This window comes from Gopherus evgoodei, chromosome 1 (genome assembly GCF_007399415.2).
Source record: "Gopherus evgoodei ecotype Sinaloan lineage chromosome 1, rGopEvg1_v1.p, whole genome shotgun sequence".
In the NCBI taxonomy this organism is placed as follows: domain Eukaryota; kingdom Metazoa; phylum Chordata; order Testudines; family Testudinidae; genus Gopherus; species Gopherus evgoodei.
In genome coordinates this window covers 320,953,245-320,978,712 of record NC_044322.1, presented here as the reverse complement: position 1 = coordinate 320,978,712, position 25,468 = coordinate 320,953,245, and the positions used below count along the sequence as shown (strand labels likewise).

The 25,468-nt window shown below is 44.8% G+C and overlaps 1 long non-coding RNA gene across 9 annotated transcripts in view; it reads left to right on the top strand.

Annotated features, from left to right (window-relative positions):
- The first annotated feature begins 2,192 nt into the window (after positions 1-2,192).
- Positions 2,193-25,468, top strand: part of LOC115644552 — a 49,230-nt gene continuing 25,954 nt past the window's right edge. For all 9 annotated transcript variants that reach the window (XR_003998530.1, XR_003998528.1, XR_003998522.1 and 6 more), the window contains exons 1-2: positions 2,193-2,280; positions 24,408-24,509. This is a non-coding gene — a long non-coding RNA (uncharacterized LOC115644552). The remainder of the gene's footprint in view (positions 2,281-24,407; positions 24,510-25,468) is intronic.

The window sequence follows — 25,468 nt, the reverse complement described above, 5'->3', positions numbered from 1 at the left end:
GTGAAGGAGAACTTCCTTTTATTTGTTTTAAACCTGCTGCCTATTAATTTCATTTGATGACCTCTAGTTCTTGTATTATGGGAATAAGTAAATAACTTTTCCTTATTCACTTTCTCCACATCACTCATGATTTTATATACCTCTATCATATCCCCCCTTAGTCTCCTCTTTTCCAAGCTGAAGAGGCCTAGCCTCTTTAATCTCTCCTCATATGGGACCCTCTCCAAACCCCTAATCATTTTAGTTGCCCTTTTCTGAACCTTTTCTAGTGCCAGTATATCTTTTTTGAGGTGAGAAGACCACATATGTACACAGTATTCGAGATGTGGGCGTACCATGGATTTATATAAGGGCAATAAGATATTCTCAGTCTTATTCTCTATCCTCTTTTTAATGATTCCTAACATCCTGTTTGCTTTTTTGACTGCCTCTGCACACTGCGTGGACATCTTCAGAGAACTGTCCATGATGACTCCAAGATCTTCTTCTTTGGGAACTGGGAACTGAGCTGAAGCTTCATGAGCTCCAAATGCTCCAGAGTGATGAGGAAACTGAGGCAGGGAAATCCCTGTAGGGTTTTTTTCTTTTGTGCAAGCTAAAATAAGAGTAATTGTGTTTAGAAACCATTGCAAAGGTTTCTACCCGTATCCCTTACCAGTCATGCATCCCTGGAAAGTTAAGCTTATTCTGTTAGGGAGACTGCGGGGTCAGCACTGGTCATAGAGGTTTAGTGCTGCTGAGTCATCAGGCCCCATTTCCATGAAGGGGTAACAAAGGATCTGTGCTCAGAATGGGCCAGAGAGTCCAATGAAAGAGACAGTGCAGAGCCTGCCCAAACCAAAGGAAGCCTAAGAGCACATCCTGTTGGGACTCAAACACTGCAGCCTTGTGAGTGTGCAGCAGCAGCAGCTCTACCAGGGCTGTGACACATGAATTTTTGCAACCTTTTTCCTTACTCTGAAATGTCCCTATTTTGCACTTTTTCTGCAGTCATTTACCCAGTGGTCTGTGTTTACAAACTCATTCAAGTAAACTCCAGAATTAAGACCTTCAAGTCCATTTCCCCCACCCAGGGCCGTCCCTACCCCTACACAAAGTACGCAGTTGTGTAGGGCACCAGGAAATCTGGGGTACCAAATTTCCTGGTGCCCTATGCAGTTGCGTGCTGCTCCAGCCACTGCTCTGGTTCTTTCTCATGGCCCCCCACTCCGCCCCCTGCAACACCTCTTCCTGCCCCTGCTCTGCCCCAGCCTCACCCCCACTCCACCCCTCCCCCTGAGGACTGCAGCAGGGGTCAGGCGCCCTGCACTCACCAGGTGGCAGTAAGTGGAGTGACCCTGTCCCAGCCCACTCCGCTTCGCATCGCCGGTGAGTGCTGGGGGGTGGTTCCCCCTGCCCCCCAAGCCCCAAGGCTGGGAGCCAGGAGAGCAGAGTGGAGTGGGCTGGGGCTGGGTTACTCCACTTTCCGCTGCCCCATGAGTGCGGGGTGAGGTCTGCCCTACACTCACCAGGCAGAAGGAAGTGGAGCCAGCTGGCCTCAACCCGCTCCGCTCCAGCAGCTCGTGCTGGGGGGCAGTTTTCCCCCGTCCTCCAAGCCTGCTCCTGTTGTCCTTTGCCCTGCAAAGGCCTGGGGGCCACACACACACACACTGCAGGGGGGCTGCGTAGGGCACCAAAATGGCTAAGGAGAGCCCTGCCCCCATCCCCCATTCTCCGGGACTTCAGACTTTGATTTAGCGAATTCTTGCAGCTTTCTTAGGGCCACACACCTCCTGTAGCTGGCTTAAAACCCTGTCCATTGGAAAAGTCTTACTTTTCAGAGTAACAGTTGCTCCCCTCATGCCCTTTCTTTTCATATTTTGTCTTTATCTTATAGTCCTTAAACAAATTGCCCCATTCAGAATCAGAACACAAACTAAAATAACACATTCCTACCTGCTTGCTTCAGATTTAAGACTTTTAGTTCCTATTATGACTCCACTCAGGAACTTTCCATGCCCTATTTCTTCTTGCTTATCTTTCTGAGAACATAAGCTAGAAAATATTTCACACCCCTTTTGTTATCTTCCTTCCAGACTATACCATACCACTATCTGCACCCTCTGGCTGTCAGCAGTACAGCAACCAATAAAGTTGTAACTTGTATATGGCAAGTGACACTTTTTTCATAAAACATTGGCTATAGAATTCATTGCAGCATTGTACATCAGGCTCTGCTGCAGTAGAGATCTTAGAGAGCAAGATTCAAATAGCCCAGTTTTCTCTATTCTTCCAGAGACAGTAAGTAACTAATAGCTCATGTTTAAGGTGACAATTTAGTCACAGGTATTTTTAGTAAAGGTCATGGACAGGTCATGGGCAATAAACAAAAATTCATGGCCCATAACCTGTCCATGACTTATTAAAAATCTGTTAGATTAAATCTGGAGGGAAGGGCACGCTGCTGGAGGAGCACCTCGGCCCAGCAGCACAAGCTGCCTCCATCCCAGGAACCACTGCCTGGGGCCACCGGAGCAGTAGCTGCTTGGGTGGCCCTGGGGTGAGCCACATTGGCCCCTGCAGAAGTCACAGATGTTGTGGAAAGTCACAGAATCCGTAACTTTCCACGACTTCCCTGACAGACATGGAGCCCTACTCATGTTTCCTCTAGGAAGAGAGTGGGGGAGACTGCACTTCTACAGATGGCATGATTATGGGGCGGTAGAGGAGGGAGCTGCCAGTAGCCTAAGAGAAGACTGGGGTGTCAACCTGTTTTTGATAAACCAGTGGGGTGTTCTATAATTTGATTTCACCAGGCCAGGAGGCATGCCAAACCAGAGTCCTGACTGGCTTCATTCAGAGCATCAGTCCAGTGACTCCATGACCCCTGGCTCTGGGTGTGTTGGAGCAGGTGGGCACTGCATACCTGGGGCAGGTGATCAGGGAAGGTGTGGGGTTGGGCAGAATGTCGGCTCTCCCCCTTATTGTTGGCCAGCATGAAGGATATGACAATACCTGGACAAACCTTGTTAAATTGTATATATATATTTTGGGAGCCCAATGTATTGACAATCCACGTGTTTGTGTGAGACTGTAGAGAACTTCTTTAGAAGGAAAGTAGGAGGAATGTAATCTTTCGGAGATAATAGGATCAAAGGAATTTTGGGGACAACGCGTGTTAAGTGGATTTCCTAGGAAATACTTGAGGAGAATGCAGATGACCCATCTCAAATCCATCCTTTTGAAGCTGCACTGTGAACAGAGACCTATTGCCCGGCTGCTTACCTACTGAAGGTCTCTTCAAAGAGGGAAACTGGATAAATGAGTGACTCTTACTCATGAGTGTTCTTGTTCAGAGCCAAAGGTGTGATTGACTGGAAGCCACCAGAAAACCCTTGGTGGGAGTTGAAGGACTGCTCCTGCCAGAGACCATGTTGCAATTGGGGCAATCTGTGTTAAGTTTATTAGCGTGTGTAGATTTTTTGGGTTTCCATACATTTTCTCTGTAATGCTTTTACCTTAAAGAATAAATGTGCTTATTAGAAAAAATTGAGTGGTAACTTATAATTGTCACAATTATACCGTCCTGTGTCTGAGGAGATATGCAAAGCAGGCCTACTTATTCCCAGCAAAAGACTGTTGGCCTAGCACAGTGAAGGCAGAGAACAGTTAAGCCTAGCTCTGAAGGCAGCATTACCATTAGCAGCAATGCAGAAGTAAGGGTAGCAGTACCGCAACCCGCCCCCATATAACCTTGTGACCCCCTCCCTGCACAACTCCTTCTGGGTCAGAACCCCTGCAATTAAAATGCATGAATTTTCAGATTTAAATAGCTGAAATCCTGAAATTTATGATTTTTAAAATCCAGTAACCGTGAAATTGACCAAAATGGCCTGTGAATTTGGTAGGGCCCTAACCATGAAGGCAATGGAATGGAGCCCTCTCAAATGGTTTCGTACTGGACATGGAATTTGTGTTGCAGAAAAATTTTGGTGATGTTTTAGGGACAGTCCACTATGTCAATGTAGGCAGCCACAAACCATGGCTAATGCTGTGAGTTTGTCATGGCAGTCACAGAAGTCATGGATTCTGGGACTTTCCGGGACTTCTGCAGCAGCTGGTGCGACTGACCCCTGGGCAGCCGCATTGACCACTGCTGGGGCAGTCTTGGAACACTCCCCTCCTCCCCTGCTAGAGCACTCATGTCGGTTCTGGATCGTGTGCTGCCGCCCCTCCTCCCCCGGAGCACCTGCGGAGGTCCTGGGTCACCTCCTGTCCCGGAGGACCCAAGATTTAGTCAGCGATATATAGTTCAAGTAATGGGCAGGTCACGGGCTGTGAATTTGTTTATTGCCCGTGATCTATCCATGACTTTTACTAAAAATACCTATGACTGAAACATAGCCTTAACCATGACACACGTTGTTGAGGACTGCAAAATGACTCAGCTTCCTGGAGAGCTTCCTGCCTTGAACACTGTTGATAAGAACACTGTGGCTTGGCTTGATCAGACTGCATACACTAAATAGTATTTGCCCCACAAATAACAGAGAAACAGGGATTAAATTGTGACTCACATGTGAGTAAGAGTCATAATGCCTTTTGGGGCTACCCTAAAATGCTGCAGCTTAGCATTGCTTTGCTCAGATCAGTGCCAAAGGTCTTATTAGACATAGCAGGTGTATTAACTTATCCTACTCTTGTTAATTAGCTTGAATTTGAATAGGACCATTTATATACTAGATTAAAAAAAATATAGATTGCATTCACTATAACCCTGATCCCATCAGTATATGCTATAAGGAAATAAATAGAGTTAATGTGTCCCACTGCTGTGCTGTATGAAACTCTAGCTTACCCCTCAGAGTGTAAATAAATTGATAGGAGGCAGTTCTAATACCCATTGCCACTATGCTGATATTTTTATTTCAGGGAAATTGAGAATATGTTGAAAGGTCTGTGTGGCTTTTCTATTTCACCCACTTCTTCTTGTCCCCTCATTTACCTCAGAAGAATATTACCGTTTGTCTGCCAATGGCTTGCAATTTGTGTAGCTGAAAACATACTCTTACCCATGCTGATTTTGGAAGGACAATGCCACAATTATATATTGGCAAACTTACTTTCACAAATCAGCTGCATTATATGCCTAATCACTTATACTGTGTACTCTGTATTTCCAGTGCCAGATATACTGAGTGCTCAGTAAAGAATAATGAAGTACAAGCCATATAAAAATGGCAACTGAAAAGAAAGAACATTTTAGACCAGACTGGGAAGCTGGAGGCTTCTCCCAGCAGTGCTTAATGTGAATTGAAAGAGGTGCCAGTGAGGGCTCAGCCTCAGCAAGCCCCAGTATAAATGAAGCCCTATCAGAGAGATGACACCAACCAATTAAAATGTCAAAAACAAAGATATAAAATATTCATGGGAACCAAGTGAAATACAAGATGAACCAGTGAATTGAGTTACATTGTGGTCCAGTTTACAGTCATTAGACCTTGTCTTTCATTTCAGTATTGCCTAAAGAAGAGCTCTGTCTAGCTTGAAAGCTTTTCTTTACCAAACAGAAATTGGGCTAGTAAGAGATATTACCCACCCACCTTGTCTAGCACAGTATAATCACTTTTAGGCATGATGTTAGGACCTGACCTTGGAGCCCTAAGTATACACACATTTCACTGAAGCTCAGTAATCCACTTTGTTCTGTTTGCTAATCCCTATGATCACTTAAAATTTACCTTTTGTAGTTAATAAAATTATTTTTTGTTTATTCTTAAACCCAGTTTGTGCAATTCATAACCGGGCACAGGGAGGGGGTAGAAAGCTGTGCATATCTCCTTCCACTTTGAGGGAGGGGGAAATTTTTATGACCTTATGCTATATAGATCTCCATACAACATAAGCCAATATAATTTTGGGTTTACACTCCAGAGGGTGTGTGCACAGGAGAGCTGGGCATTCCCCTAGCTGAGCCCTGCCAGAGAGCTAATTGCAGACTCTGTGTGACTCTGCAGCTGGGTGTCCCCCAGTCTGTGTGTGTGCTGGAAAGGGGCTTGAGCACCTGACACAGCAGCACAGAGTAAGGAAACCCAGGCTGGTGGGACAGGAAGACTCAGTGAGACCCCAGCACATCAGGTGGCACCCCAGATGGAGGGGGATCTAACTTGTCACAGGTACTGCCTCCCAAATGAAACAGATAGTCAGGAAAAAAGGAAATGCAAAAAAAAAAATCCCCACACCAAACGCTCTTAATAACCAGATTACTCACTTCATACATTTGCCAGGAGGAATCTGGACATTTTCAGTTAGCACAGATAATATATTTCATTGTAAAACCCAGAGGGTTAGGAGACTAAGAACACATCCAATTCTCAAATCAGTTATCCAGATGAGCGTGATTTGCAGATGCTAATTTGACTACTATTTTTATGCAAGTCAATCTCTCTGCCATATGGTAACGGCTGAAGATTGTTATTTTTGTTTTGTTAACAAAGCAGAAATGGTTGACAACAGATTATGTTGAGATTTGAGCACTAAAAAGATTGAGTCTACATAGTACACTCTTTTGAGTGGTTTTCAAGCATAATTTCACAAATCTCAAAAGAAAGTAGGGGAGATACCACATTGTATATAAATGTAGGCAGAGTTGGACAGAGTAGGCTTATCAGCGGAAAGGTATAGGCAGAAGTTCTGGTCGGCCCGGTGGATGTCTGCTGTGCAACCACAGGCATTCACCCAGAGGTTAAGGGACTGGGACACATGCTGGTTGAGGTCTGACACGCGTACAGTGGAAGAGATAATGGACTCCCTTATACTGGAGCAGTTCTTGCAAAGCCTCCTGGAGATGGTGTGCACCTGGGTGAGGAGACACCAGCCAGACACCGTCGAAGAGGCGGCTCAGATAACCGAGGAGTATATAGAGGCTGAGGGACCCCTGGGGGAGGACTGGCAATGGAAAGACAGGGAACTGGGGCGGAAGCCCATTGACTTCTTCCCCAGGAGAGACAAATAAAAGGGGGAGCCCGGAGGAGCACCCAAGAGGCCCGCCTGCCTAACGTGCTGGCAGTGTGGGAAACTGGGGCATGTTAAACAAGGCTGCCCGGACATGGAATGTGGCTGGGCAGATTTTTGTGCTTGGACTGAACGGGCAGGACAGAAGCTGAGGTTGTCCACTGTGCCTGTGAAAGTGGGGCAGAGACCCCAGATGGCTGTGGTCAACACTGCCTTGAGTGCTGGTGCAAAAGGTGCTGGTTAAGCCACATTGGCTCATTCAGAGGAAAAGGATGGCCCTTGGGTGTGTACATGGGGACAGGAAGTCCTGCCCAGTAGCCCAGATATCCCTGGAAGCAAAGGGTTGCTTCCGATGGAAGCAGGTAGGGGTCCTGGAGAAACTACCATGTCCGGTACTGTTAGGCCAAGAATGGGCCTCACTACTGGGTGTGAAACAACAGGGCTCCCTGCGAGGGGGGTGGGGGGATCCCCAGAGAAGGAGGACCCCAGGACGAGAGGACAGGCCCCATCCTGGGAACCAAGACAAAACTCCTAGACAGAAAAGCCCAGAGCGGGGAGACCCGCAGGAAGCATATATGGGGGAGCTGGTCAGTCTGGACTCCCTCAGAGAAGGAAGGCATATGGGGGTACACTCCCTGATCCCACTCTCTCTGTGGAAGAGGCCTCAGATGTACTAGGATGAACGGGGGAAACTGAGGCATGGAAAGTCCTGCCCAGTGGTGGGATGACTGCCGACCCCCGTCCCAGAGGGGCAGGAGAGCCCCAAGCCGCAAGGAGAGCTGAGGGAACTGAGGTGAGGAAGATCCCAGCCAGATACACAGGGGGAGCTGGGGATAGGGGGCCTGCCCCACTGCGATTGGTGTGATGACCTGTGGGCAGAAGCAGAGATGGGGGGGGCACCACTCCTGGAGAAATGCTCCTCCTGTGGGAGAGGAATGGAGAAACCATCGAGGGTGCTGGCTGGCCAGGGCCCAGCTGGGGAGGGCTCCCCAAAAGAGCCTCCTTCGGGGGAACAGCAAAAGGGCTGAGGGGCCAAAGGGGGCCCGGGGGCACCATTCTTAAGGGGGAGGATGTGTAACAGGGTGCTGGCTTAAGCGGCACTGAACCAGCCCCTGGTAGCTCAGAACCTGCTAACATAGTTCCCATCAAGGGAAACTGGCTGGGGCTGGCAGGCTGTGGCTCATTAAAGGAGCCTGAGAGCAATCACCTGTGAGCCTGCTGAGAGGAAGGCCTATAAAGCTAGCAGGACAGAAGTAGGAGGGGAGACAGGAAAGTGAGGGCTTATTGCTCCCAGCTGCAGTAAGAGCAAGCTGTTATCTAAGGGGCTACCTGACCGGCATTGAACTGTATATATGTGATGGTGGTGAAAAATACTGCGAAATAAAAGGGCACTGGTGTGTGAGTGGTCTTCAGCAAATTTGTACTGAGAGCGATGAAGTACTTCTTTACAGGGCCATTCCATGGTAAATAGATTTGCATTTCAAATTTCTAGCCCATGTTGTAAGAAACTAAAGCTGATACTAACTGTATGTGTTTGTTTATATCTTGTTTAATGATTAGCCATGTAAACAGACAGCTCTTGTCACTATAGCTATTGATTTGGAGATCAAAAGGAAATATTAACATTTAGATTAATCTTGGCTGAAATAATGTCATTGTCTATATGTCACTTTAAAAGTTTGTGAATACCTAGTGGATAAATTGCTTTATGTAAATGTGTAGCTAATTGTGATGCTTAGGTGATAGCTCTACTTCAAAGTATCCATGATTGCGTATTCACCTAAGGACTCCAAACTGTATAAAGATGCCTTGGGTCCTAATCTTAACTCAGATCTGCATGAAGCATCAAGCAAGCCAAGCTTAAGCCACAAGGCTGAGATCCCAGTCCTAACTGGACCACCCTGAATATAAACATTGGACTATAACCTATGGACTAGTTCTGAAAGAACTCTTTGCAAGTACAAAGCTCACCATCTCTACTATGAATCTGAATCTCAAGAATTGTACTCATGTCTGTATGTATACTGATCTTTAACTAATACTCTTTTTAATAAATTTTAGTTCATTTAATTGTGTGTAAGCATGTATATGGGTAACATCTGGAATAGTCAGTCATTAACCTGTGAGGTAATGTTTCTGATCCTTTGGGATTGGTAGAACATTTATATATGATTAAAGTTTTCAGCAATCCTTCTCCTATTTTGACTTGGTGTCTGGGTGGAGGCCTGAGGCTGGGTTACTTTAAGGGAATCGTGTTGTTGGTTTCTGGATAACCACTGAGGTATTACAGAAGCTGTTTTGTGCTGGCTCGGTAAATCTAAATACTGGAATATCCACCAGCTTTGGGGGATTGTCTGCCCTATTCTTTGCAATTCACCCTAATTGAGTGACCTTGTCTAGCTCCTCTGGGACTCGAGTCACACCTCTTAATAAAAAATGCTGAAACTACTACCTAGCTTTGTAAGGTAATGTAAGTATGACTACAACAATCACTTTGTAGTAACATATCAGAATTAGAGAAAAGGCGGGTGAGGTCTCTCACCAACAAAAGTTGGTCCAATAAAATATTACAAGTTTTCCAGCTATATAGAGCTGTTAGAATCTGAGACATACTCAGAGTGTAACTGCTAAATGGTCAAACAGTTCAGTGAAAGTAATTAGCATGTATTCTAAGGGACCACTGATGATGAAGTAGTCCATTAACACCTCTGTAGTTATATGAAAAAAGGAGGGTTAGTAGGGTACAACTTTGTCACAGGGTCACTCATCATACTCATTCTTCCTGCTGGTTGTTTTGGGAACTAGCTTTGGTCCTCAGGTGTGCCCTCTGATGGTGGTGGCTCTCCTATCCTGGTCTCTGCCTGCAGACACACTTAAGTTCCAGTTCCTTCTCCCTCTGCTTTGTGGCATAGCCCTCCAGCCATGTCACAATCCAGATTCCCCTCTTCTGGGGGACTCCTTCAACAACAGTCTAGCCGCTCCTTACAGTGGCTTGGCAGGCCCCAACCTGGCTGCTTCTTGAGTGGTGGGGGAAGAGAACCACACCCACCCACTACTCTGGGTCCCAGCCCAGCAACCTTGTAAACAAAAGCTTCCCACTGCCCCTCCTTTCTTTCTCCACCAGTCTATCTCAATGCTCTGGGCCACTTCCCTGCAACCTCAGCACCTTTGGCTCCTGCCTCTGGCTCCTTTACCCTCTTCCCAGGGCTCAGGCTTGCAAGGCCTCACAGCCCTGGTCACAGTGCTAGCTCTCCAGGAAGCCAATCCCCTCAGGCTTCCTGAAGCAAACTGATTTGCTTTGTCCTGCAGCTTCCCTTTTATATGGACCAGCTGGGCCCTGATTGGCTGGTCCAGCCACCACCCTAAATGGCTTTTTCCTTGCAGCCCACCAGGCTGGGTTTTAACCCTATCATGGCCTGCATGGAGTAGATGCCCAGTCACAAACGTAAAGTCATAACTTTGCTAGACATTAAGGGTATTTCTACACTGCAATTAAAAACCCACAGCTGACTTGGGCTAAGGGGCAGTTTAATTGCTGTGTATATGTTCAGACTTGGGCTGGAGCCTGGGCTCTAGGCAGGGCCATCTCGAGCAGGGTGTGGGGCCCAGGACATAGGTGACAAGTTTCTATTTGCCAGGGGGCTGCTCCCTAGGCTGCACCCCCATGCTACCCCTTCTCCCAAGGCCCTGCCTCTTCCCTGCCTAGTTCCATCCCCCCCCCCCCCCGCATAAGTGGGCTGTTCCTTGCTCCTCGCCCCAGTGACTCCAGACACAGCAAAATAGCTGATTGGCAGTAGGCACTTGGGGGGGGGGGGTGCTGATCATCAGGGTCCAACAGTGAGTAGGAGGTTCTAGGGGGAGGGGGAGGCTCTCCATCCCCCCCACCTCAACTCCCCACCCATGTCCTCATGAAATGTGGGGGCCCCCAAAGCACAGGGCCCAGGGAGGTTGCCCTGATTTGCCATACCCTAGGGACAGATCCAGCTCTACGACCCTGTGAGGCAGGAAGGTCCCAGAGCTATGGCGGCAGGCCAAGCCTGAACATCTACACCATAATTAAAAATCCTATTAGCCCACACCCTGCAAGCCCGAATCAGCTGGCACGGACCAGCCACAGGTATCTAATTGCAGTGTAGACATACCCTAAAAATCATGGTTTTAATAAGACACTGAATTTATGGCTTATTACAACAATCTGTAACCCATTAAGCCTCGCTTTTTGTCCTATAACAACAGGGATAGTTCTGAGTAGCCTGAAAGCTTGTCTCTCTTACCAACAGAAGTTGGTCCAATAAAAGACATTACCTTATCCACCCTGTCTCTTTTACTTCAAAGTGAGACATTTTGATAGGCAACTAATAGCCTTCAGTGTGTTTCTTATGTTAGAGAAGCATTGCTTTTAATCTTGACTTCAGTTAGCAAATGTCCAGGCTAAATAATTCTAAATTACTCATAGTAAAGAAGCAAGCTGAAACTCTGTGGATCATTACTACTATAATTATATATTCAAGTGAAAGCTCAGAATTGAGCAAACATTCAGCAAAAACAAACATTTGAATCTACACAAAACAATTCTCACATGGCAAGGATTAGCATTAAACCCACCAAAATTCTACTGAAACTCTATTTTAATGCATCCTGTTATTCCTAAGGATTGTTGTTCGCAGGTGCCACCAATGAAATGGTAATCTTGCATACAGCTGCTTAGGAAAGTGAATATAGGAGATAAGAGTAAAAGAGCTTTTGAATTATACATGCACCAGTGAATTCAAGCTCCTAGAGTGACAGCCAGCTATGATCAATTGTACTTCTCGATGGCCTGATAGCACCAATAAGCACCACTATAGAACACATACAGTACATTAGAAACGATATTGTTAAAACAGTGTTTGCAAACTTTTTATTTGAACTCCAAATAGCTGTTTTATTTGACCAAATTCCTGGCCTTTTCTCTGTTTACATTTATTTGTGTAAATGGGTTTTTGTTGGCACAAATATTTGGGGAATGTCTTGGTTTACAAAAAAAAACATTTGCATGTGAACAAGTTATTTGTACACAAACAAGAGTATTCACTATTCCTTATTCATTACTCACTATTTTCTTTTAAATTGGCCATTCATCATCCATTAGTCTGTTTAAAAAGTTTCAGATGTCCAAACAAGAAACGGAAACACGTGACTTAGGTGATCAATCACACCATGAATAAGAATACGTCAAAGTGAACAGTTCACAAACAACCTACAGGGTGAATATAGTTCATGAAGAGTATCTCAGAAATCAGTATCATTTTGTGAAAGAACCAGCAAACAGATAAGTGCTACATTTGTTGGATTAATGTGTTTTCAGTTAATAAATTGACCAATTCACTAGGCACAGAGCATAAAAATTATGGAGCAATTATTGTCTCAAGTGTGGACACATTTGGCAGGTCTACACAAAGGTGTATGGTTACAGGAGCCTTCCATCCCACTTGCATCTCCCTGTTTATGGGTCAATCACAATTGTGGTCCCTGTACTCTTCAAAGTACAAGGTCTGTGCCCTGCTACCACCACAGGCCACCTCAAAAGCATCAGGAAGTAGGTAATAGATAAGACCAGGCTCCAAAGGTAGCATATGCTGGACCCTCCAAAGGAATGGTACAGCAGGCCCACTCCCTCTGCACTCGAGGTTAAGTCAGGAAATAATGGTTCCCATAAATGTAACACACTCTTTCCCATTGCAGATACTGTATGGTACAGGAAATATTTAGAAGCCTGGGAAGAGATCTGTTTTTTTAAAGATCCAACCAATTAGGTGGTAAACTTTCACTGAAAGTCAATGGGAATTTGGTGCTGGACTCTCCTTTGTACCTTTGAAAAATCTCTCCCCTATCTGCTTGATGAAGATAGGATAGCTGGGCAGTGTGAATAAAGTTAAAGCTGGTTTATACTGTTAAACTTTTAATTGCCTTACTTTTAGTACATTAACATTTTTGCCATTTAATTGCAAATGACTAGATCTTTCTTACATTCCCATACAAGTTACGATAACTATGTAAGCCACAATAGAACAAATGTTAGCTTTAACTTTGAATTTTCTGGCTTCTGGTTATTTTAAACCTACTAAGTTAAACATTAACATAATTTCTGTGGACAAATCAGCTTCCTATTGGCCAATTTGCCCATTATGTAACTTTGTGGTTTACCAATGAAGAGCATTAGGTTATGAAGGATTTGCAAAATACAATTTTATTATGCAAATCTTAATCAAGAAGTTATGTTTTCCTATAGCTCAAAGTAATTCCTAAAACCCTCATTAGAATCCCTTTAATTAGTGTAGGCAAAATTGTTCAAGCATCAAAGGAGATCATATTCTCTACCTCTGCTAGAAATGATAAAATAATTTTGCAATTTACATGCACTATTACTTCTGGGGAAATGTGTCCTGCTGATAGTTTCTGAAAGAAAATATTAAAGGGCTCTGTGTGTGTGTGTGTGTGTGTGTGTGTGTGTGTGTGTGTGTGTGTGTGTGTGTGTGTGTGTGTGTAAGTGCAGATCCTGTACTATACAAAGCAAGGAGGATGATAATGGGACTTATCCTATAGAAAACAGAATTCCAATTAGAAATGCATAAACAAAGGAGACAAGATACTGTGGTTTTCAGTGCCATAACTTTGTATATTGATCTATATTTTTAAAGTCTAATTTCTAATTAAAACCGCTAATAACTTATGAAAGAAAATACTAAGGTTTCTAACGTACTGTCCTGTTCTTGCAGTGCATTTGGATATGTTCCACTCATGTTGATACAATACAACAGAATGATGGAGGCCAGTCAATAGCAATCATTAGCCCAGCAGTGTACTGAGCACTGATAATGTGTTGATAGGAATGACAACTGATGTGGAAAGTGAATGAATGCCCTGTGTACAAACAGACTTCAGTGCTGGCAAATCTGATGTGTCTGAGAAGTTTCTCTAATATGAGTGCTCCAGGTATTGCTCGTCATGGCCAGAAAGGCAGATACACTCAGTAAATAGCTAGTTAATAGTGTGTTAGAAGAAAGAGGTATCTGTAGCCTTTACTCCCTGAACACCAAATGGCAGGTGTACAGAGAAGTTATCAACACACAGAAACACACACATACCTGGAGTAAATATTTAGAGATATTACCTGTTCTCCCTATCCCACAAAGAACAGCCATTCCACAACTGTGGCTCAGTAGTATTAAAATTAAAATAAGGGGAAGTGCAGAGCTCCCTGTCTTATGGGGAAAGGAGAGAGACTTTCCCTTGCTTGGGAGAGCAGTTCTTCCTCCTTCTCCTTGGCTCATGCAGTGAGAGTGCCCTCTCCTGTTTCAATCTGCTTTACCTGCCATGCTGGAGGAGGAACCGGCCCCTCTCAAAGTAGCATCCATCGTATTTCCAGAACAGCCTCATTTTCATCCCTTTCCCTGCTTTTGTCAAGAGCAGACGCACCAGTTCTCCCACCTTTAGCTCAGCAGGCTTGCCCTTGTTTGCAAGTACTTTGATTGCATGACAATATATTTCTTGGATTAAACTTTAAAAGATTTCTGATGTGTAGTAGGGGCCTTTTTCTCCAGATAGATGGTATGTTACTTCCAATTAGAGATGTGAGGTTCAGGGTCATTCAGGCAGTTGAAATCAGTTGTTTATGGAGTTACACTGACACAATAAGACAGTGGTTTTCAGCCTGTGGTCTGTGGAGCCCTGGGAATCCACCGACTACGTCTAAGGGGTCAGCGAAACGTTGTTATTACCACAGTACAGTGGTTTTCAACCTATGGTCCACAGAGCCTGGGTATCCACAGACTATGTTTAAGATGTCCAAAGGGATCCACACCTCCATTCAAAATTTTTTAGGGGTCCGCAAATGAAAAAAGCTTAAAAACCACTGCTAAAGACATTTATTACTTACCATTAGGCATGATAGTAGCTGTCATATGGCAGATTTTCTTGTGTCTGACATGTTGCCAACATAGTGGTACTCTGCAAAGCATCATGAATTCTAACAGAATGGCCACTGAGATTGTGGCAACCTAATCTGTGCCATCATTTCTTAAGAATACATCCAAAACCAGTCCCTATGGGCCAGAGTCTCATGCCCTTACTTACAGCAAGTAAATTCTTACTCTGCTAGTAGTCCCATTGAAACCAATGGGACTAATTGTGGAGTAATTTACTACTTACTGTGAGTAAGGCATCACTTTCTAGTGTTAAAAAATAGTGTAAACAATGGCTCTTTTTACAGCTGTAGAAGTATCTGACCCTAATTGCTAGTGGTTGTTGTCTGAACAGTAGCCACAAATTGAGAAGGCATCAAATTTCCCTGTGAATAAGAGCATCCCTAATACAAACTGCAGCTCCAAAAGAAATGGGGAGACTCACATTTAATTAAGACTGATTGTCAGAAAATCAATACGGTTAGCATAGCAGTAGCAATCCATGATAGAGAGAGATGACACTTTAATCAGTTAAACTTTTAGGTTAATTTTTGATGTCTTTGTTCCAGCTTACAGCAGAAAACATTCTTCATTTGACATATGTTTACTATTCTATAGTTGTTTTTTCAGTTGCCTGCTCTAATTAGTCAAGTGACAGCTGCAAAGGTATGGCCACTCAGAAACGAGATCTCAAGACAATAACACTGGGATTTTTCATTCATATGCACCCATATTGATGGTCTCTCTGTTGTACTAGGGAACAATCCAAGGACACAGCAATGCTGCTTAGAGGCCATGTTTTTTAGGGTCCTTATAATCATTTTCTGCAGAAATGCCCGGGGCAGGGAGGATCACTGTGAGACTCTCTTAATGGATTTTCCCCAAGATCAGTCATGGGGTTGAGGGGGCTCCTACGTCAATTTTGAAATTGGCTCCTACAGAACTTAGATGCAACTCCTCAAAGTATTTAGGCACCTAAATACTGAGCCTGAAACACTTTTGAGATGTTACTCATTGATCCTTTGTGAGATGGGCCATGGGAATGGGACAGAATCCTATTATATATGTATAATCAGTTTAAAATAACAGAAAAAAGTTGCCAAGCATAAAGAAAAGGAAAATATTATACTTTGCAAGATCATTACCAGTGTCTTGGAGTTCTTTTATAGTCAAACAAATTTGCCTTTCTTATATTATGCTTATATATCATAACCAGTAATTACATTTTTAATTAATGGTTGCAAAGTTAATTATACATTGCAGACTCTTGCAGAACAGACTCTTGTTGCTATAATTGAAGGATCATGCTGCCATTTCTTTACTGTTAGATAAGTCATAGATAAGCACACTATAAAAAACACATACTGAATATACAGGCCATAGAACCAATCCTGGGAGGTAAGTAGTAAACAAATTAATACAGTAGAATCTCAAAGATACAAACACCAGAGTTTTGGACTGACTAGTCAACTGGACACCGTGTGGAACCAGAAGTAAGCAATCAGGCAGCAGTGGATACCCCTCTACCTCAAAGCAAATACTGTACTGTGCCTGTATTGCATCTTAAAGGTAGGCACATCTGGGCTGCCTGTCCCCACCCCCATGCGTGGGGCAGATAGACACTTACAGTTAGGAGGTGAAGATGCTGGTGCTGCCAGCCCAAGGCAGCTGGAGCCAGCAGAGCAGGAGCAGTGTTGGGATCTGTGCCACTTTCACCTCCTCCCCCTCTGGCCAGGAGGGAGATGTGCTGTTTTCACCTTCCTGCCCCCAGCTGGGAGGGGGATGCACTGTTTTCACCCTGCCTCCTGCCCTGCCCCTTCCCCGAGGCTCCGCCCCTGACCCGCCCTTTTCCTGAGGCCACTCCATCACCCCTGCCTCTGTTGCTCACTCTCCCCCACCCTCACTCACTTGCTCATTTTCACCAGGCTGGTGCAGATTGTTGGAGTGTAGGAGGGGGTGAGGGCTTGGCTGGGAGTGTGGACTCTGGGGTGGGGCCAGGGATGCGGGGTTTGGGGTGCAAGAGGCACAATCATATCCATACAGCACAAACAGTCATTTTATTACAAAAAATGCCTTGCTCTTCACCATATTGTGGTGATCCTTAATGGACTTCACACATTCAATATTTTCACCATTCTGGATTAGACAAACCAAGGAATGAAGGCAGGCAGTCCTCACTCCTTAATAAAGACCTATTCTGAGAAGATGCTGGTGAGGGCACAGTGCACTTCATAAGATGATGCCCTTGTTAATCCATGTGGTGGACAACACACAGTATCATTAGACACAAAAGTGTTTTCATATGCAAATCGTATGTCCCTATTATGAACTTGTGCTATTTTCCTGTAAGTGCTCCAAGTTTATCTGGTTATCAATTCATCACACTTGGTATCAGAGACAGAATGGAAATATCTTTTACCATGTGTTCTGTATACTGCAAAGGAAGGAAGAGGGGAGAGTGTTATTGTTCCTATGTTTCTCAAGTCATGTGCTCAGAATTAGCTAACCAATTTGCCCCAACAAACTAAGGTCATATCTAATCCTTCTCCCACTGAAGTCAATGGAAATTATGTCATTAATTTCAGTGGGAACCGGAACAATCAGGGCTGGCCTTACCATGAGGTGAACTGAGGAAGCCGCCTCAGATGCCAGACCTTGGAGAAGTGCCACTAGGACCCAGAGTGTAGAAAATTGTGTCTGCTGCTGGTGCATATGTATTCTCTCTGCTCTAGATGCACAAAGATGGTGGAGTGCTGTGCTGGAGGAAGGAGGGCACAAGAGACATAACAGGCAGGCAGGAGAAAAGGTGAGAGGGAATAACAGAAAGCAGCAGGAGCTGCAGAGAGAGAAAGGAGGAGCCTCTTATGTACCTCTCTAGCACCCCCGGGAGCCTGGACTGATTAACACCAGCTTCTAAGGGAGCTTCCTGTTTCCTGCTGCTTCCCTGAACCCACTTGAGGAGAACAGGCAGTCAACTGAAGTAGTAGGAGCCAGTTAGGCCCTTCAGATGCTGATATCTTCCCTCACTCAGGCCCTGGTACCAGCCTGCTTATTTTTCCCCTTCAAGTGAGTGTTGAGAGCCACTATAGCTGGCACATAATAGCAGTCATGAGTGAAAGAAGAAAATGCTCCTCTGGGACAGCATTCAAAAAAAGAAAGCAAGCAAAGGAAGTTTTTCTATCTAAGCAGGAAGGAGCTCTCCTGAGATACATAGACACAAATGTTCACAGTGAGCTTTCCGGCCCCAGTGAGGATGTGAGTGGTGAGGAGATGCCTAACCTTCCAGTCAGAGTGCAGGTGACCTAGCAGCTACTGCAGCATCCATCTCAAATGGATGTAACTATGCACATTCCTGAAGTAAAATGTAAATCAGAGAAGAGTGTGGTGAAGGTGCAAGGAACAGCTGCTGTTGAGTTTAGTTCCTTAAGTCTAGATGATCCAGGACTGCAGACTCACTTGAGCAGTAGCCTGAGGGACTTCCTTGTACTGCATGGGCCACAGCAAGCAAAAAACTTAACAGAAGTGTCCATCCAACACATTACTGGCATGAAATCCCCAATGGTGACAAAGCGGAGAGGCCATGGCTTATGTACTCAAAAACCCAGAATGTTGCATACTGTTTTTGTTGCAAATTCTTTCAGTCTAATGTTCCAGCCACAGGAACAAAGGACTGGAAAAATCTGGCTAGAAATCTGGCATGCCATGAGAAGGCAGCAATTTATCAGAGAGCATTCCATAGGTGGAAAGAGCTTGAGATGAGACTAAGGTTAAAGGCCACCATAGATTATCAGCATCAAGAGAAGATTGCATCAGCCTCTCTTTACTGGCAAAATGTTCTGAAAAGGCTCATTGCCATTGTGAGAATGCTTGCTACCCAAAACCTAGCACTGTGTGGCGCTTCAGATCAGCTGTATGTGCCAAACAATGGAAATTTCCTTAAAATTATGGAGCTGATGGCTGAGTTTGATGCTGTACTCCAGGAGCATCTAAGAAGAGTCACCACTCAAAAAATGTACTCAAACCTTGGAAATACAATTCAAAATGAGATCATACAGTTACTGGCAACAAAAGTCAAACAGAAGATTGTGGGAGATCTGAAGTCAGCAAGATATTATTCTGTTTTTCTGGACTGCACACCTGACAGCAGCAATATGGAACAAATGACTTTAATGGTGCATTGTAACAACAACAGAACCTAGGGAAAATGTCCCTGCAATGGTGACTGTCAGAGGGCATTTTCTAGAATTTATTGACATTGATGATATTACAGGAGCTGGTATGACAAATGTGCTTCTAAAAAAGCTGGAAGATATGGGAATTGCAATAGCTGACATGAGAGATCAGGGCTACGATAATAGTACCAACATGAGAGGAAAGAACAGAGGAGTGTAGACATGGATCCAAGAGTTAAACCCTCAAGCTTTTTTTGTCTCATCCAGTTCTCATTAACCGAACTTGGTGGTCAGTGATGCAGCGTCAGCTTCTAACAAGGCTGCTGAATTTTTTAATGTAATTCAAATCATCTATGTATTTTTCTCTATATCAGCTCATTGATGGCAAATTTTGAAGGAACATCTGGGAACATCCTCTCTGACACTGAAACCACTGAGTGCCACACCATGGGAAAGTCGAGTGGAGGCGATAAAGCCTATCAAACACCAAATTGGGAAGATAGATGATGCCATAGTTGCCATTATGGAGGATAATGCTATGACAGGAACTGTTTGTGAGAGAACAGTGGCAGAGGGAAATGGAACAACTGGACAAAGCAAAGTCATACCTACAGTCTTACTGGTCAGATGAGGGATTTCAAAATGTTCTGAAGAGTTCACAGAAGTTGGCAGAGGAACTTCACATTGAAGCTATTTTCCCACCCTTACAAGAATACAAGAGTCACCAAAGAAGACGACATTTTGATTACGAGGCATGGGATAATCCCATAAGAGACCCCAAACGACCATTAAAAGTTGAATTCTTTAACCAGGTCTAGATTGTGCAATACTTTCCGTTGAAGAACGTTTCATGTAGCTCTAGGAACATAGCGGTATATTTGGGTTGTTGTATGATATTCCAAAACTCCTCACTATACCTGAAGAAGACCTACACCAGCAATGCAGGGCACTAGAGACTGTGTTGACACATGATGACATGCGCGATATTGATGTGAGTGATTTAGGTGATGAACTGAAAGCCCTTTCAAGATACATTTCAGCAGGATCATCTCCAAAGGCTGTTCTGGAATATATGTGCACAAATAAGATGACCACCTTTTGTTGCTCTGCATATACTTCTAACACTTCCTGTAATAGGTGCCAGTGGAGAATGCAGCTTCTCCAAGCTGAAGTTAATAAAAACACATCTATGCTCCACAATGACACAGGAGAGGATGCTCAGCCTTGCAACCATCTCACTAGAGCATGAGCTGGCCCAGACTGTGGACCTTCAGGAAGCAGTTCAATTTTTTTGCAATCAAGAAGGCATGGAAAGCACCACTTTGATTATTCAGACATAAAAATGCCAGTGTTTACTATGCAGGCAAGAAAAGTTACATTTGCTGTTCAGGCATTTGAAAGTTAAGTGTTACTTAAAATTTGTGAACAAGGCATTTTAAATTCTTAGTTCTCCTTTATTGGTGTAGGTAGCAGAGCAGTACCATGAAAGGAGTAGAACAGGAAGAAGGCAGAATTGAGACCTTTCAAAGTTTGGCCCAAGTGAGGGGGTATGGGGGCTCTCTGCCTCAGGTACCAAAATGTTGTGGGCTGGCTCTAAGAACAAGCCTCAAGGGCTTCATTCTGTGAGTCTGAGTGACCTCAACTCTCACTAAGGTTAGTGGGAGTTGGAGGAACTCAGCAATATCAAATCCAAATGTACTCTCTTCAGTATAATAACAGCCATCATTTAGTAACATAACCAGATGAACATAAGTGTGGCAGCCCTGAACTTCTAGGGCTCTGCTGCAACTAAATGGTGAAGCAGAGGAATAGACAGAATGAGCCAGCCCTTATTTGCATATTTTTTTACCCATCATCCCAGTGTGAACATTTTGGTCATTCTGGTAAAGAATGATTTAAGTTTTGGGTGCAGGGGTAATGAAATATCCTTATTGTATGAAGAAGGGCAACAGAACTGTACTTACTATGCCCAGAGCTAGATGGTGCCATAACTTAAACATCAGATTTACATGGGTAGGCAGTCGACCTCACTTAGCAGTGTACCAGATGACTCAGAACTGGAATACGCAGAAGGCCTGCTCCCGCCCTGGTCTACACTACGCGTTTAAACTGATTTTAGCAGCATTAAACCGATTTAACGCTGTACCCGTCCACACTACGAGGCTCTTTATATCGATATAAAGGGCTCTGTAAATCGATTTCTGTACTCCTCCCCAACAAGAGGAGTAGCACTAAAATCGGTATTACCATCTCAAATTAGGGTTAATGTGGCCGCAAATCGATGGTATTGGCCTCCGGGAGGTATCCCACAGTGCACCACTGTGACCGCTCTGGACAGCAATCTCAACTCGGATGCAGTGGCCAGGTAAACAGGAAAAGCCCCGCAAACTTTTGAATTTCATTTCCTGTTTGCTCAGCGTGGAGCTCTGATCAGCACGGGTGGCGATGCAGTCCCAAATCCAAAAAGAGCTCCAGCATGGACCGTACGGGAGATACTGGATCTGATCACTGTATGGGGAGACAACTCTGTTCTAACAGAGCTCCATTACAGAAGACGAAATGCCAAAGCGTTTGAAAAAAAAATCTCCAGGCTACACAGTGCTGCATGACAAGCGTAACGGAAAGCCAAAGAATCAAATGGACTGTCATGGATGGAGGGAGAAAGGGGGGACTGAGGACTCCAGCTATCCCACAGTCCCCAGCAGTCTCCGAAAAGTATTTGCATTCTTGGCTGAGCTCCCAATGCCTGTAGGTTCAAACACATTGTCCGGCGTGTTTCAGGGTATAGCTCGTCAATGTACCCCCTCCCGCCCCACGTGAAAGAAAAGGGGAAAAAAATCGTTTCTTGACTTTTTTTAATGTCACCCTATGTGTACTGAATGCTGCTGGTAGACACGATGCTGTGGCAGCAAAGAGCAGTATCTGCTCCTCTTCCCTCCCCGGTGGCAGATGGTACAATATGCTTGATAGCTGCTGAATACCCCTGGCGGGCCTCAGGTGAGGCTGGCTGGGGGCAGGGGATGCCTGGGTAAAAATAGGAATGATTCCTAGTCATTCCCAGTAGATGGTACAGAACGGCTGGTAACCATCTTCATTATAGCAACTGGAGGCTGAGCTTCAATCAGCCCCCTCCCTGTAAAGAAAAGATTTTGTACTGCCTGGACTATCATAGCAGCGGGATGCTGGGCTCCTCTCCCCCACACCGCTTAATGTCCTGCCTGGACTGTCATAGCAGCGGGATGCTGGGCTCCTGCCTGGACTATCATAGCAGCTGGAGGCTGCCTCCCCCTCATTTTATCTCACTAACAAGTCACTGTTTCTTATTCCTGCATTCTTTATAACTTCATGACACAAATAGGGGGGACACTGCCACGGTAGCCCAGGAAGGTTGGGGAGGAGGGAAGCAACGGGTGGGGTTGTTGCACGGGCAACCCCCGTGAATGGCATGCAGCTCATCATTTCTGCGGGATCTGACACAGAGCGGCTGTGCTCTCTGGTTCTCTGATACACTGGTTCTGTAGTACAGTTGCCCCATATTCTAGGCAGGACTGACTCTATTTTTAGATACAACATAAAGGAGGAAATGACTCAGGGAGTCATTCCCATTTTTGCCTTTGTGCCCCCGGCCAACCTCAGCCCGGGGCACTCATGATAGCAGCAGATGGTACAGAACGACAGATAGCCATCATCTCATTCCCAATTTACAATGGCAGCAGACGGTACAGAACAACTGATAACTGTCTCTGCAATCATGCAAAAGCAAATGAATGCTGCTATGTAGCGCTGTAGTATCGCCTCTGTCAGCAGCATCTAGTACACATACGGTGACAGTAAAAAAAGGCTGAACGGACTCCATGGTTGCCGTGCTATGGCGTCTGCCAGGGCAATCCAGGGAAAAAGGGCGCAAAATGATTGTCTGCCGTTGCTTTCCCGGAGGAAGGAATGACTGATGACATTTACCCAGAACCACCCACGACAATGATTTTTGCCCCATCAGGCACTGGGATCTCAACCCAGAATTCCAAGGAGCGGGGGAGACTGTGGGAACTATGGGATAGCTACGGAATAGCTACCCACAGTGCAACGCTCCGGAAATCGACGTTAGCCTCGGACCATGGATGCACACCACCGAATTAATGTGCTTAGTGTGGCCGCGTGCACTCGACTTTATACAATCTGTTTTACAAAACCAGTTTATGTAAAATCGGAATAATCCTGTAGTATAGACGTACCCCTTTGTGTACTGTATGTTAGAGAAGCTGGGTATTATGTAGTGATATTATCCTTAATCAGCAACAAAAGTTGCATGAGAATTGAGAAGGAAGAGGTATAATTTAAAGAGGTCTAAGCATTCCCTTTGCACCTTTTCAATGAAACATTGAGATAGCTAAGGTACTTTCTTTCTATTTTATGCCTTATGAGTAAGACTTTTTAACTGTGTGACGGTGTTCCATAGCTGTGAATTTTTCCCTACAGTCCTATTACTAAAATTGTCCTTTTAGATATGATAGCTACAAGATGGTATAATCTATAGCTATATTCTGAACAACAATAGTACAATTGTATGTTTGAGCAAAAATGTCACTGTAATGAATGAGTGTTGACAAAAGCAACAAATATTTAATTATTCCACATGGAAATGATCTGGTTATTATATAGAACTCCATGCCACATTCTTAATATATTATGCTAATACTTGTTTTTCCCTATTGGAATAGCTACTAGTTCTCTAATTTATTTAGCATTAGAGAAACAATAACTTTACATACATGAATTATCCCTTATGGATGCTTAATATTGACAACAACGGCGTTTAGCAAATTACGTTGTTTCTTCACTGTGAAGTGTAGCAAACCACTGTGCACATTGAGGCCTTTGAATGCTTGCAGGTTTATTTTTCTTCTCTTACCAACCAAAAGGGCAGTTAATCCCCAGAGGAAGGGAGGTGAAATGTGTTATTAGCCTCCTGGTCACAGTCCCACACCTGATTTTCTTTAATTCCTTCCATTCCTCTTTTTAAGCAAACAATTGTTTGTCTCCTTGCCTCCCACTCCCCAGGAGCTCTGCTACTGCAGGCTGCCTGCCTGAATTTCCTTGAGGAATCCAATCCTCTTCCCTCCAAATAGTCATATTTCAAACAGAAATATCCACAGGGCAATGACTGTCACTTTGTATAAGTAATTTTTTTTTTTGGCTGAGCAGCCTCCTCAGACTCCCCCATATGATGAGATTTTCAAAAGCCCTGTTTTTTCTGTATTTTGTTCATAACCTGTGTTTGTTTGTTCATCATTTGTTTCAGATCCCACTGAAAACAAAACAAGAGGCCTGAGGCGACATGGTTCATGAGGGCTGGGTTGAGGAGGAAAGGGATGGGAGGCTGGTGTTTCTGGGAGATCACCAGGTAAGGAGGCAGTCAAGCAGATTTCCTGAAGAGGAAGAAGCAGCCCAGGGAAGTACTTGAGGGATGAGGAGGAGAGAGGCAGAACTAAATTGAGATGGAGCTCTAAGGGATGGGAAGGACAGAGGATGAGACAAAAGGGAGATTCCCGTAGAATAGGCTGGTGATGGATGGGGAAGTTGCTATGGAATGGGGCAGAGATGGGAATGTCTGAGGATTGGTGGGAAAGAGAGAAGGGGATGGGATAAAAGGAATGAAATGTGAGGCAGGGAGCATAAAAGGTGGTCAAAGAACTGGAGAGAGGGAGGAGGCAGAAATAAAAAGGGAAGAAAGGAGACTTGAGATGAAAAGGCATGAAGGGCTAGAAGGAAAGCTGGAAAGAGTATGGGGAATGAGGGGGAGAACACACACAGGAATCAGAAAGAAGGAAATGGAAGGAAAGTAGAAGTGAAAGCTTTAACAGTGACCTGAAACAAAAGCAAAATCTGAAGTGAAGTTTCAAACTATGAGCTGAATGCCCCACTAGGCAAGCTGGGGCAATCACTTGGCATAGATATCAGTTTAAACTCACCTTTTGAAAAAAAGAAATCTGTGTCCCACAAAACCACTTGCCAGTTCCAGGTTTACCAGAGCCATTATTCTAGGATGTTGGGTACTCATCAGGAAGGCTGTGAGTTTGCCACAGAGATCATGGAAGTCATGGATTCCGTGACCTCTGTGACTTCTGCAGTGGCCGGTGTGCCTGGCTCAGGGGCAGTTCAGGCAGCCCTTGTGCCAGTCGCACCAGCCTCTGCTGGGGCAGTCTCGGGCCACTGCCCCTTTCCCTCCCGGCAACAGACTTTGGGTGTGGGAGAGGGCAGGATGTTGGAACACGGGATGAGGTGAGGCGGGCTCTGGGAGGCACTCACCTAGGGGAGTCCTCAGAAACAGTAACATCCCAGAGCACAGGCTTCGCAGCTCCC